The following is an 11,625-nucleotide window of genomic DNA, read 5'->3' as shown; positions in this document are numbered from 1 at the left end:
GGGACTGACCTGGGCAAAGAGACAGACAGTTACCTTCTGAATAGTGCAGCCCTAAGTTATCAGATCTGTTATTATCAAGTCACAGCAAACTATCTTTATATGCAAATTGGTATGGCAAATCTCCCATAAATTTCTGTGACAGAAAATGAGATTCATTAAAGAGAACCTTTAGAGTCAGACACGGCTGAGCGACTAAGCACTCACGCACACACAATGAACCTTAGTTATCTCTGGCCATTCCAAGAATACTGTTTCTCGACTGTTCTGACCCAAATGCCCCAGTTTCTTCTGCTCAGTCTTCTTCATGAACAGAGCTTGATCCTCAGGTGTCTTCTGCCTTCCTGACCACTGATAACTTAGGAGATAGCCGCTCCATGCGGTGCTCCTACATTGCCCAGCCCCCTGACTCCCTGCCTTACCCCTCCTGATCCTTTGCAGGGTGGGGAAGAACTAACCTCATTCCTGTCATTCTTTCCCACAGTGCTTGTACTAGGTCTTTTTAAATGATCCTCAACTCAACTGAGACCCTGGTAATTCTTGCTTAGGCTTTGTTGATGCACCATGTTAAAGGAAGAGTAGGGAGGTTTAAGTTAGAGAATGCCTAACAGTCATTGCCTAAACCTCTGCTCACACCTCTGACCACTTATAGCCTCATTCTTTGCCTAGCTCTCAGCCTGTGTCCTCTGACCAGGGACAACTCACGCCTCACCGTTAGAACCACTCCAGAATTCTCAGTCGTCTTTGTACATCAGATGCCCCTTCCCAGAGAGACTAGTGTCCCTCATACCCAAGTTCCCTACTGCCCCCTTCCCATCCCAGCTCTCTGCTTTAGCCTCTTTTTGTATGATTGACACAGGAAAACTTTTTTTTCTGGAAAAACCATACCAGTACTCAAGGATGTTGGTTTGGTTCTATTCTCTTATTAAAATAATTCTACTAGCCCGATATTGGTATATTTCCCTAAAACTGGGATATTTGGCTTTCTTCATTATTGCCTGTTGTATACTTTTCAACTGTGGTGTTGGAGAAGACTTTTTAGAGTCCCTTGGATTGCAAGGAGATCCAACCAGTCCATCCTAAAGGAAATCAGTCCTGAATATTCATTGGAAGGACTGATGTTGAAGCTGAATCTCCAACACTTTGGCCACCATGTGAAGAACTGTGAAGATGTGAAGAACTGACTCATTTGAAAAGACCCTGATGCTGCGAAAAATTGAAAGCAGGAGGAGAAGGGGATGACAGAGGATGAGATGGTTGGATGGCATCACTGACATGATGGACATGAGTTTAAGCAAGTTCTGGGAGTTGGTGAAGGACAGGGAAACCTGGTGTGTTGCAGTCCATGGGGTCGCAGAGTCAGACACGACTGAGTGACTGAACTAACTGACTGACTGACCTGTTATGTAGTTATCTACTACTTTATTATGTTGTTTGACACTTCATAAATATGTTCTGTATCCTCAACTTGACTGTTCCTTGAGAGCAGGTATTTCCGTTGCCTGGCAAAGTTCCTGACACTGAGCTGATGTTGGATGAACGTTTATGGTTGATGAGCACGGGGTGATGCAGTAATGCAGAACACTCCTCATTTGTGAAATACCCCTTCCTTCCTCAAACATTGGTTTTTCCATGTTGTTCTCTTTCAGTCTCTAAGTTGGGTGTGACTCTGAGACCGACCCCATGGACTGCAGCATGCCAGGCTCCCCTGTTCATCACCATCTCCCAGAGTTTGCTCACATTCATGTCCATTGAGTTGGCGATACAGTATAACCTCGTCCTCTGCCGCCCCCTTTTCCTTTTGCCTTCAATCTTACCCAGTATCAGGGTCTTTTCCAATGAGTCATCTTTCCTCGCAAGATGTAGTTTATGAGTAGAACAACTTCCCATGAATCTCTGGGTTCTCCTGGCAGAGCTGCATCGTCCGTTGGTGTACTCAGAGCATTCTTCTTCTGGTCCACACTGCTTGTGTTGTGACTTACTGTCCCTCCTGGGACAAGTCAGTCTTGTGTTCTTGGTATCAAGTGCAGACTGGCTCAAACCTTGCTGAAAAAAGGGTTTGTTCAGGAAGTGAACTCCACCACCAGAGAGACATGTCACAAAATCACCAGCACCAGTGCTGGGCTCATGGGGACTCGTGTTGGGAAGTTCCCCACCAGCCTTGTCTTTTTCTCAACAGGGCTGTCGACGGCCCTCCAGTGGCCTGCTCTGGCAGCTCTTCAATTGTTTAACCCAGAAATATTCCTCCCAAGCAGAAATCTTCCTCGTTTGAACTCTGATAGTTTTCACATAATAGCGTATCTTTGTCAACCAGCACTTACCCTGTGTGCTCCGCTGGCTATCAGACACGACACAAAACAAGGAAGGTCTGACTCTTATCAGTGCAACGCTTTTTTCTGTCATTCTAACTGACCTGGTGTCAGCAGCTCCTTCCCCAACGCCCTCATCAGCAGTCACAGTTACCACAGAGATGCACACTCAGATTTTGACCTTTATTCTCCACAATGAGGACAAAGAAGAAGAAACAAAGTTGGTAGTTTATCTGAACAGAAAATGATGGAAGACTCAGGAGAGGTAACACTAAGTGAAAAATTCCACCATTTATTTTAATTCAGTTTTCAAGGTGGGTGTTTCAAGAATTACATGCTCATTTTGGCTTACTAAATTGAAATCTTCCAAACAATAGCAGATATATTATTTTTGGTTTTTCCTTGATTGCTATATAATTTAATGCTTTATCTTTTTGCTGGGAATTATAGCATTTACCTTTCTTGTGAAACAAATAATGAAATCACAACTTAGTCTTGGATGGTGCATGCCTGCCAAGTCACTTCAGTTGTATCCAACTCTTCAATGCTGTTATGGACTGTAGCCCACCAGGCTCCTCTGTCCATGGAATTCTTCAGGCAAGAATATTGGGGTGGGTTTCTGAGCCTTCTTCCAGAGGATTTTCCCAACCCAGGGATCAAACCTGCATCTCATGCATTGGCCGGAGAATTCTTTACCACTGAGCCCCTGGGGAAAGCCAGTCTTTGATGGTAGGTTAATGATATTAACTTTATTAGTATTTACTTAGTATAAATGCCAAGAAATCATGTTAGCAAAATACAGAATTTGGTTTGAGAAACTTTTAACTTTTTTTGAGATCATGGAGGATGACAAATAAATACTACCTCTGTTCTCCAAGGAGCAAGGCAGATGGAAGTCCAAATATTATCTCTGATCCACATAAAGCTTTTACTTTAGAATATGGCCTGTGTTTGTATACAAATATGTTTCTTCATACTGAACTCTGGAAGTCATAACTGCCTGGATTAAGGCAGCCTTCTGCGCACACAGCGCAAACCAAAGGGTGGGAGTCTGTGGCTGGAGCTGAACGGACTGCCTGCTCACTGTCGGCAGAGGCTTCCTGAAGGAACACACAGCCCGGAAGAAGGGCTTCATACCCACTTTCTCATGGACTCACCAGTCATGTGACATCATTTAGGGGGTCGGGAACTGGGGGGCTGTGGGTAGAGAGAGGCCAGCAGCGTTTCACTAATGAGGTTCCTTCTGCATCCAGGGGAACATCGGGAGTGGCCATTCAACTTCTCTCACCATGAGAACTGCCTAAGCTTCTGCACCTTAATCCATTGGGAAGTGAAAGTGGTAGTCATTCAGTCGTGTCTGACTCTGTGCAACCCATGGACTGTAGCCCACCTGGCTCCTCTGTCCATGGGATTCTCTAGGCAAGAATACTGGAGTGGTTGCCATTCCCTTCTCCAGGGGATCTTCCTGACCTAGGGATTGAACCCGGGTCTTCTGCATTGCAGGCAGATTCTTTAACATCTGGGGCTTAACTATTAAGTCTTTGGTCAGCCATAGTTATAGCCCTGTCAGCCAGAAAGGGGAGCAGGCATCTCTCAGGATGACCCTTCTCCTGAGGCTGCTCCGTGAATACTGGTTACTGCTCCTTTGAGTACTCACTGGGGCCACTTGTAGGCAGTATAGATTTTACACTCAAATGGCTCTAGGACAAAACAATAACCAGTTAAATTACCTCCTCCAAGACTTCTCTGCACTGAAGGCTGAAGTTCACTTATATGTTACTTCACATCCCAAATGTATCCAACCACATATCCAGAAGGGGCGATCAGACGTTCTTCAAAGAGAGCAAATGAAAAATCATAAAATACAATCCTCTTCTTATTACCAGATTCCCAGGGAGAAATACAACTTGTCCACTGAACTCCCTTCCAGGCTGTATCCATTAACTTCTAGTAGGAAGCAGATGACAGCTCACGCTGGGCAGTAGAGAAGGGTTTAATAAAAGAACTGTTGACTGCAGTGGAGACAAGGCGTCCGAAGTGAAGAAGGATGAACAGCCTCCTGGGGTTATCAGGAGCGGGTACTTGATACCACCCTGGGCCTGAAGGGACCCATGGAGCGGGGGAGCCTCAGACTCTGGAGAAAGGAGCTGCATGGAGAGGGCCACCTTACACAGAGAGAGAAAAACTCACCGCGGCCTGGGAGGAACAGAGGGGATAAACACGTGCGCTAAGTTCCCTCTTGTCCTGCTGGTGCCTCCCTGGGGGTGAGTTCAGTGGGGAGTCAGAGGGCCAAGCACCCACGCCGCCTCTGGGGCAAGAAGTATACAGAGAGACCTGGAGAGCAGGCAGAAAAGAACCAGCTCATCAATTCAAGTTTAAGAAAAAGCGTGAAGGAAATAAAGTCCAAAATCAAATTCTGTTGCCCTTGTGTTGTAGAATGCCAGAGAAATTTAAGTGCAAAATCCATTCTGTTTAACTTAATATTCTGCTCAGTCTCAGCTAGAGTCATTTCTCAGTCCTTGGCAGAGTTTGGTTTCTTTTAAAAGCTGCAGGCTGGACTCTTTCCTCCTGCAATGGGTGTAGGTCTTTCAGAGTTGCAGAAGTTATATTTGTTTAATGCCAAATGTTTATTTTATGAGCTGCACTTTTTTTTAAAGAGACCAAATGCACATCAGAAAGTGTCGGCTTTAGGCAGACACAACAAATTGTGAAATGAGCCAATCCCTAGTTCCTAGAACAGTTATACAAGGCAAAGTAATATTTCCAGAATCCAGAACTCAAGATCTAGTCTAAGTAAGTGTTGTTTGTCAAAGACCACAGCACTGACTCAAGGATATGTAAGTGAAGGAACACAGAAAAAAAATATTCTTTTTTTCTCATTTTTGTTAATGTATTTAGTTTAAACTTTATTCCTCAGAAAATCTCTGAAATCAAAATATCTAAATTTTGAAGCTTTCCCAGAAGACAAAGCTGAATCTAGCATTGGAAGTATGAAAAAGGAAGATTTTGACTTTAAAAAAAGCTACACGCGTAAAAACTGCTGTATTTAAAATAGGTAACCAGAAAGGAGCTACTGTATAGCACATAGAACTGTGCTCAGTGTTATGTGGCAGCCTGGATGGGAGGGGATTGGAGGAGAATGGATACATGTATCCATGTATGTATGGCTGAGTCCCTTCTGTGTTCACCTGAAACTCTCAGATTAATCGGCTATCTCCCAATTCAGGGCTTCCCAGGTGGCTCAGTGATAAAGAATCTGCCTGCCAATGTAGGAGACATGGGTTTGATCCCTTGGTCAGGAAGATCCCCTGGAGGAGGAAATGGCAACCCGCTCCAATATTCTTGCCTGGAAGATCCCATGGACAGAGGAAGCTGGTGGGCTGCATTTCATGGGGTTGCAGAGTTGGACATGACTCAGCGACTGAGCATGAACATGATACCCTAATATAAAATAAAAAGTTTTTTTTTTTTAAGCTAGAGATTTTTATCAATTAGGAAATAAATGACTTAAGAAGGATCTTCATTGGTAGATGTTCCAAATGATAATTTTCTGATGTTATGACTCTTGTCCTGATTTTTCTTTGATAACTATTTTCTCTAAACTCCTACAGGTTTTATCTCATCCAAAATATAAATTAGCCATATGTTTAACTGCCTATCACAGAAAATATTCTTGATCTAGCTTTGCTGTGAAGCCAGGCTTGATAATTGGTCCAGAAGTCGTAAAATCAAATGGGAGAAATCAGTAAGAGTTTAACTTTTCCTTTAGTGTTCAGTTCAGTTCAGTTCAGTCGCTAAGTCGTGTCCGACTCTTTGCGACCCCATGAATCGCAGCATGCCAGGCCTCCCTGTCCATCACGATCTCCTGGATTTCACTCAAATTCATGTCCATTGAGGTGGTGATGTCATCCAGCCATCTCATCCTCTGTCGTCCCCTTTTCCTCCTGCCCCCAATCCCTTCCAGCATCAGAGTCTTTTCCAATGAGTCAACTCTTCACATGAGGTGGCCGAAGTACTGGAGTTTCAGCTTTAGCATCATTCCTTCTAAAGAAATCCCAGGGCTGATCTCCTTCAGAATGGACTGGCTGGATCTCCTTGCAGTCCAAGGGACTCTCAAGGGTCTTCTCCAACACCACAGTTCAAAAGCATCAATTCTTTGGCGCTCAGCTTTCTTCACAGTCCAACTCTCACATCCATACGTGACCACTGGAAAAACCATAACCTTGACTAGACAGACCTTTGTTGGCAAAGTAATGTCTCTGCTTTTCAATATGCTGTCTAGGTTGGTCATAACTTTCCTTCCAAGGAGTAAGCATCTTTTAATTTCATGGCTGCAGTCACCATCTGCAGTGATTTTGGAGCCCCAGAAAATAAAGTCTGACACTGTTTCCACTGTTTCCCCATCTATTTTCCATGAAGTGATGGGACCAGATGCCATGATCTTAGTTTTCTGAATGTTGAGCTTTAAGCCAACCTTTTCACTCTCCTCTTTCATCAAGAGGCTTTTTAGTTCCTCTTCACTTTCTGCCATAAGGGTGGTGTCATCTGCATATCTCAGGTTATTGATATTTCTCCCGGCAATCTTGATCCCAGCTTGTGCTTCTTCCAGCCCAGCGTTTCTCATGATGTACTCTGCATAGAAGTTAAATAAGCAGGGTGACAATATACAGCCTTGATGTACTCCTTTTCCTATTTGGAACCAGTCTGTTGTTTCATGTCCAGTTCTAACTGTTGCCTCCTGACCTGCATATAGGTTTCTCAAGAGGCATGTCAGGTGGTCTGGTATTCCCATCTCTTTCAGAATTGTCCATAGTTTATTGTGATCCACACAGTCAAAGGCTTTGGCATACTCAATAAAGCAGAAATAGATGTTTTTCTGGAGCTCTCTTGCTTTTTCCATGATCCAGCAGATGTTGGCAATTTGATCTCTGCTTCCTCTGCCTTTTCTAAAACCAGCTTGAACATCTGGAAGTTCATGGTTCATGTATTGCTGAAGCCTGACTTGGAGAATTTTGAGCATGGAGCAAAATCCACTTCTGTGGACCATGTCCTCTTCCAGATCTTGCATTTGAGACATGGCTGCTGCTTTTCAAAATTCAGAAACTTTTAATGGTGAACAGAAATTTTCAGACAGAAAATCTCAGGGAGTCTCTCACTTCCATCCCATAGTCAAAGCCTCTAGTTTTTGCCTGTCTTCTTTGTACTGTTTATCTGTGCCTGACATTGAAAATCTAAATCTGGAAACTCATTAGTGTAGTGTAGCATAGGCAAAACTTGGGTTAGCATGAGCTAAATCCTTTAAGCACAAGAGAAGCAAATGTTCTGTCTCTTGTCCAATTTTAGGGCCTCTGTGTAAAAAGACTGCTTCTTAAAGCTGAGCTTTGCCTCAGCCATGGCTGCCTAGGAAGCCATACCTGTGTGGTCTAAGGAGCCCTCCTCCTGAGCCTGTTGTAGCCCTCCTGAGTCAGCTGTAGATCTTCCTTAGATGAAGCCGCAACCCCGCCTTTGTTACGGCCATCATCGTGTTAGTCCTGGGGCAGATGTCACTGCCCTCCCAAAGAAAGCGCCTCTGTAAGCTGTGATCAACGGCAAGTGAAAAAACGCCATTGTGCTTGAAGCTCACAGTCTCTCAGGCCAGGGCAGGAACAGCAAAACAAAGCAACAAATGCATAATTGTAGTAGATTTCAAGGTTGATAATTTCTAAACATGGTCAAAGTAAACAAACAAACAAAAAAGCCTGAAGTCATGGGTCATGGCTTACCCCAGAAGCCTTCATCACTCCTTGTGTATGTCGGTCCCCAAAGATTCATCCTCCTTTCTGTTACAAAGATATTTCCTCCCTGAAAAATAAACACAGGACTCCTTGCCCTCCATAGGGTAGATCTTATGTCCTGACCTGGAGCAGTAAAGTGTCTAAGAATTTGTGGGGAGTCTGGTTCCCAAGAAAAGGAGGGGGAAGGTGCGAGACAGCGCATGCTCAGTCTCTCCTGTGCTGAGCGGCGGATGCGGTGCCTGCGTTTTCTGTGGCTGGGAGCCTGATTGGCTGACTGCCCCACTTTCTGCCCTTTCTGGAGCCAGCTCGGCCACTCCTAGGGCTGCTCACCGCTGACTGAGCAGGGCTTGCGGACTAGTGCCACTCTTTCCTCAGGCTTTTTCGTGGGCAGCCTCCTTGTGAGGGCCCCGCTGACCTTGCCCAGACTCTCGGAATGGTACTGTGGTCTGAGACTGTTACTGACGCTCCTTAGCAGCTGTCAGACCCGCACTGCATTATGAAGGCTCTCTCTGCCTTCCCTGTCTCCTCTCCCCTCATCCTTAACGGGCACTTCCTCCAGTAACCTCTTGGGTGTCTCATCCCATCTTGCATAAACTTCCTGGAGGACTTGAACTAACACTTAACTAGTTTCCAAACTCAGTGACTTGTTAGGTAATTCAGCCCATCTCCCCTAGACTGAGTGAGGGGGAGGAGAAAGATAAGTGTGAAGCTGAACAAGTATCCTTTACATGGACTATGACATCAGGATTGGAAAATAAGCTGCACGCCCCATGGTTTCATTACAAGAAGTCAGGGAAGCTAAAGTCTTCTGTCTCACTTGTGTCTATATCAAACTATGTCTTAATGATGTTTTCAGGAGCAGAATATTAAACAGGCCCTTTATCGGCCTCATATGGCTTTTCATTGTGATGAGAAAATAGTTAATTGATTTACTAGTTGAATGAAAATTAAACCAATCAATTATTTAGTTTTCAAATTTTGAGTACTTGCTGTTGTGTCTTACAAATGCTATGATCTCCTGACTCTCTTTTTAGTGCATTTCAGTTGGGTTAAAGTTGCCAGGCATCCATTCAGTTGTTCAGCCGAGGAATTTCACTTCAGGTCTTTTTAAGGTCCATAGTTAATCAGTTGCCAAGGGCTTTAGAAGGTACTCTTCAAAGGTATCCAGAATCTGCTCCCTCCTTTCTATTCTTTCTGATAATGTTCTTGTCATCAAATTTGACCTGTTTAAATAACCTTCTTATTATCTGTCTTCAGTCTCTCCCTTATTCCAATTGGTTATTCTTTCTAATCTATAAAGCAAATTATACTAGTTTCCCGCTTAGAAATTGCTTTTCATTACCTGGGAGATGAGGTTAAACTCTTTCTCATGATGCAACATGTCCTTCATAATCTGAGCCCAGCTCTACTTTTGAGAGTCACGCTGGGGAAGTGTCCGTTCTTCACGTCCCCTGTTCTACTCACACAGCACCAATGGACGCGCCTTATATTTGTCGGCTGTTACACTTTTTTGTGTGTAATTGTGCATATTTTTCCTTAGGTCTTTGTTGGGGGCCGGGTGAGGCACTCTGCCCACGACAAAGGTCATGAGGAAGGAGGCTCGACATACGCAAATGCGGGATCGAGCCTCAGGAGTCCCCCTGGAAATTCTTGAGCATCTACCCCCATAACCAGAGCCTGCCTACTTTACTACTTTGTGCTCTCCCCTACACCTCTGACTTTACGGGGGGCTGTCTCCCACCACCTGTTTCGGAGAAGGAGTTAACTTAGAGCTCCAGTTAATAATAATTCCTGGGCACGATAAGAGTGTTTTAACCTACAAACTCCTCTGAAGGTTCTCTAGCCCGCCTGACAGGCTTGTCCGGCCACATGTGATTGCTCACAGCCTCCCAACTGTGAGAGGCACGAGATGCTTTAAACCTTCTAAAAACAGGTTCCTTAGAAAAGTTAGAAAACCATTAGTATAAGTATAATGGGCTGATTAGAAATTGTATTGGTGAAGGGTTTTTCATTTGTTGAGCCAATGTTTGCTGCTAAGTCTCCACATCCCCTGCCCTTATACACATTAATGAATATAGAAGAAATAAGTATTAACCTTTGATATAAATCACCTTAGACCTTAGGCTAAGTAAATTCTTTCCTTAACTAAAACCCACTACACCCTCACCCTATAGGAATGTAACTTTATTTGGGTGGCGTCTGTTTTAAGAATAATAACCCTTGGAGAAAAAAGTGTTGTGGTTGACTGACCACTGTCACAAGGAGAGGGTCATAAATTGTCAGCAGGCCCCCCTGGCCAGAAGATGATGTAACACCCCTAAGACCTCTGTATACATTTGTATGAAGCACCTGACTTTAATAAAAGTCAGGACTGCTGTCCCCACGTGACTTTTGTATAACATCTCGGTGTATAAAAACAGACTCTGGAAAATAAAGAATTGGGATCAGTTCCTCGAAAGACTGGTCTCCCCATGTCGCTCTCTCTCTCACTCTGGCTGAGTCTCCATCTGGAGCGTGGAACCCGCCATACTTACTAATTATGCCTGGGCTTCTAAGATCCGACCGGGGAGGCCTCAGTGTCTCCTCTCCTTCGGGAGAACGGAAGGACGCCTGCGGCCTACTTAAGTGGTGCAAGCTTCTTGTCTTGAAGTTTTATTGGTCTCCCGCATAAACCAAGCTACTCAGCCTCTTTTCTCCACTGAATTTTCCTACTGAGCTATCCTCATTCTATTACTCTTTGTATCTTTGATGAATATTTAAATAGTCGCCGAAGCCGTCTCCCCTTCAAATACCCTGGATCAGCCGGGCCTGGACCCCAGCAGGTCTTGAGCTTTATTTCTTTCCTTTAATCTGATGACTTCCTCCATATGCCTTGAAGCCTGGCTCAAAATCACCTCTTCTAAAAAAATACCTCAAAGGATTTCCCAGGCAGAATTAATAATCTCTAATATTCACCCTTAAAATATTGTATATAGAGATCTACAATGGTACTTTTCAATCATATTTTAATTTTTTCCCCTTTGTCCTTTTAGACTGAAAATTCCAATCAGGGTGGGCAATTCTGCTTGGCACACAATAAATATTAACGAATTTAAGTAGAAATTTCAAGATGTAGAAGAAGGATCTAGGAATAATCAACATTAAAATGTATTTCTCCTTTAATAAATATATTTCTGTTCAATAAATAGTAAAAATTCTAAATAATATATAATGAATAATATAAATTGCAGTAGCAGAGACTTGCTACAACCTACTTTTCAATATTATGAAATTTTAAAGATTTTTGGTCTTCTTCAAAAGGACCATATGTAACATGCAGAATTACTTAAATTATATTATTGCACCTGAGTGTCTCTTACATATTTCACTCCAAAGAAAAGTTTTAGCTTAGGGTATAGTGAAGCCATATGTCCCAAACTGACTGAATATTTTATATACATTATTTCTTCTTGTTGTCTTTTTTCTTCTTGTTTTATTATCAACAAACAGTAGCAAAAGTTAGCTATATCTTACTTATCAAAAAGACCCTAAATGCAGTTGAGTGT

Source organism: Bos indicus, chromosome 14, assembly GCF_029378745.1.
Source record: "Bos indicus isolate NIAB-ARS_2022 breed Sahiwal x Tharparkar chromosome 14, NIAB-ARS_B.indTharparkar_mat_pri_1.0, whole genome shotgun sequence".
NCBI lineage: Eukaryota > Metazoa > Chordata > Mammalia > Artiodactyla > Bovidae > Bos > Bos indicus.
This window is presented reverse-complemented; position numbering follows the sequence as displayed.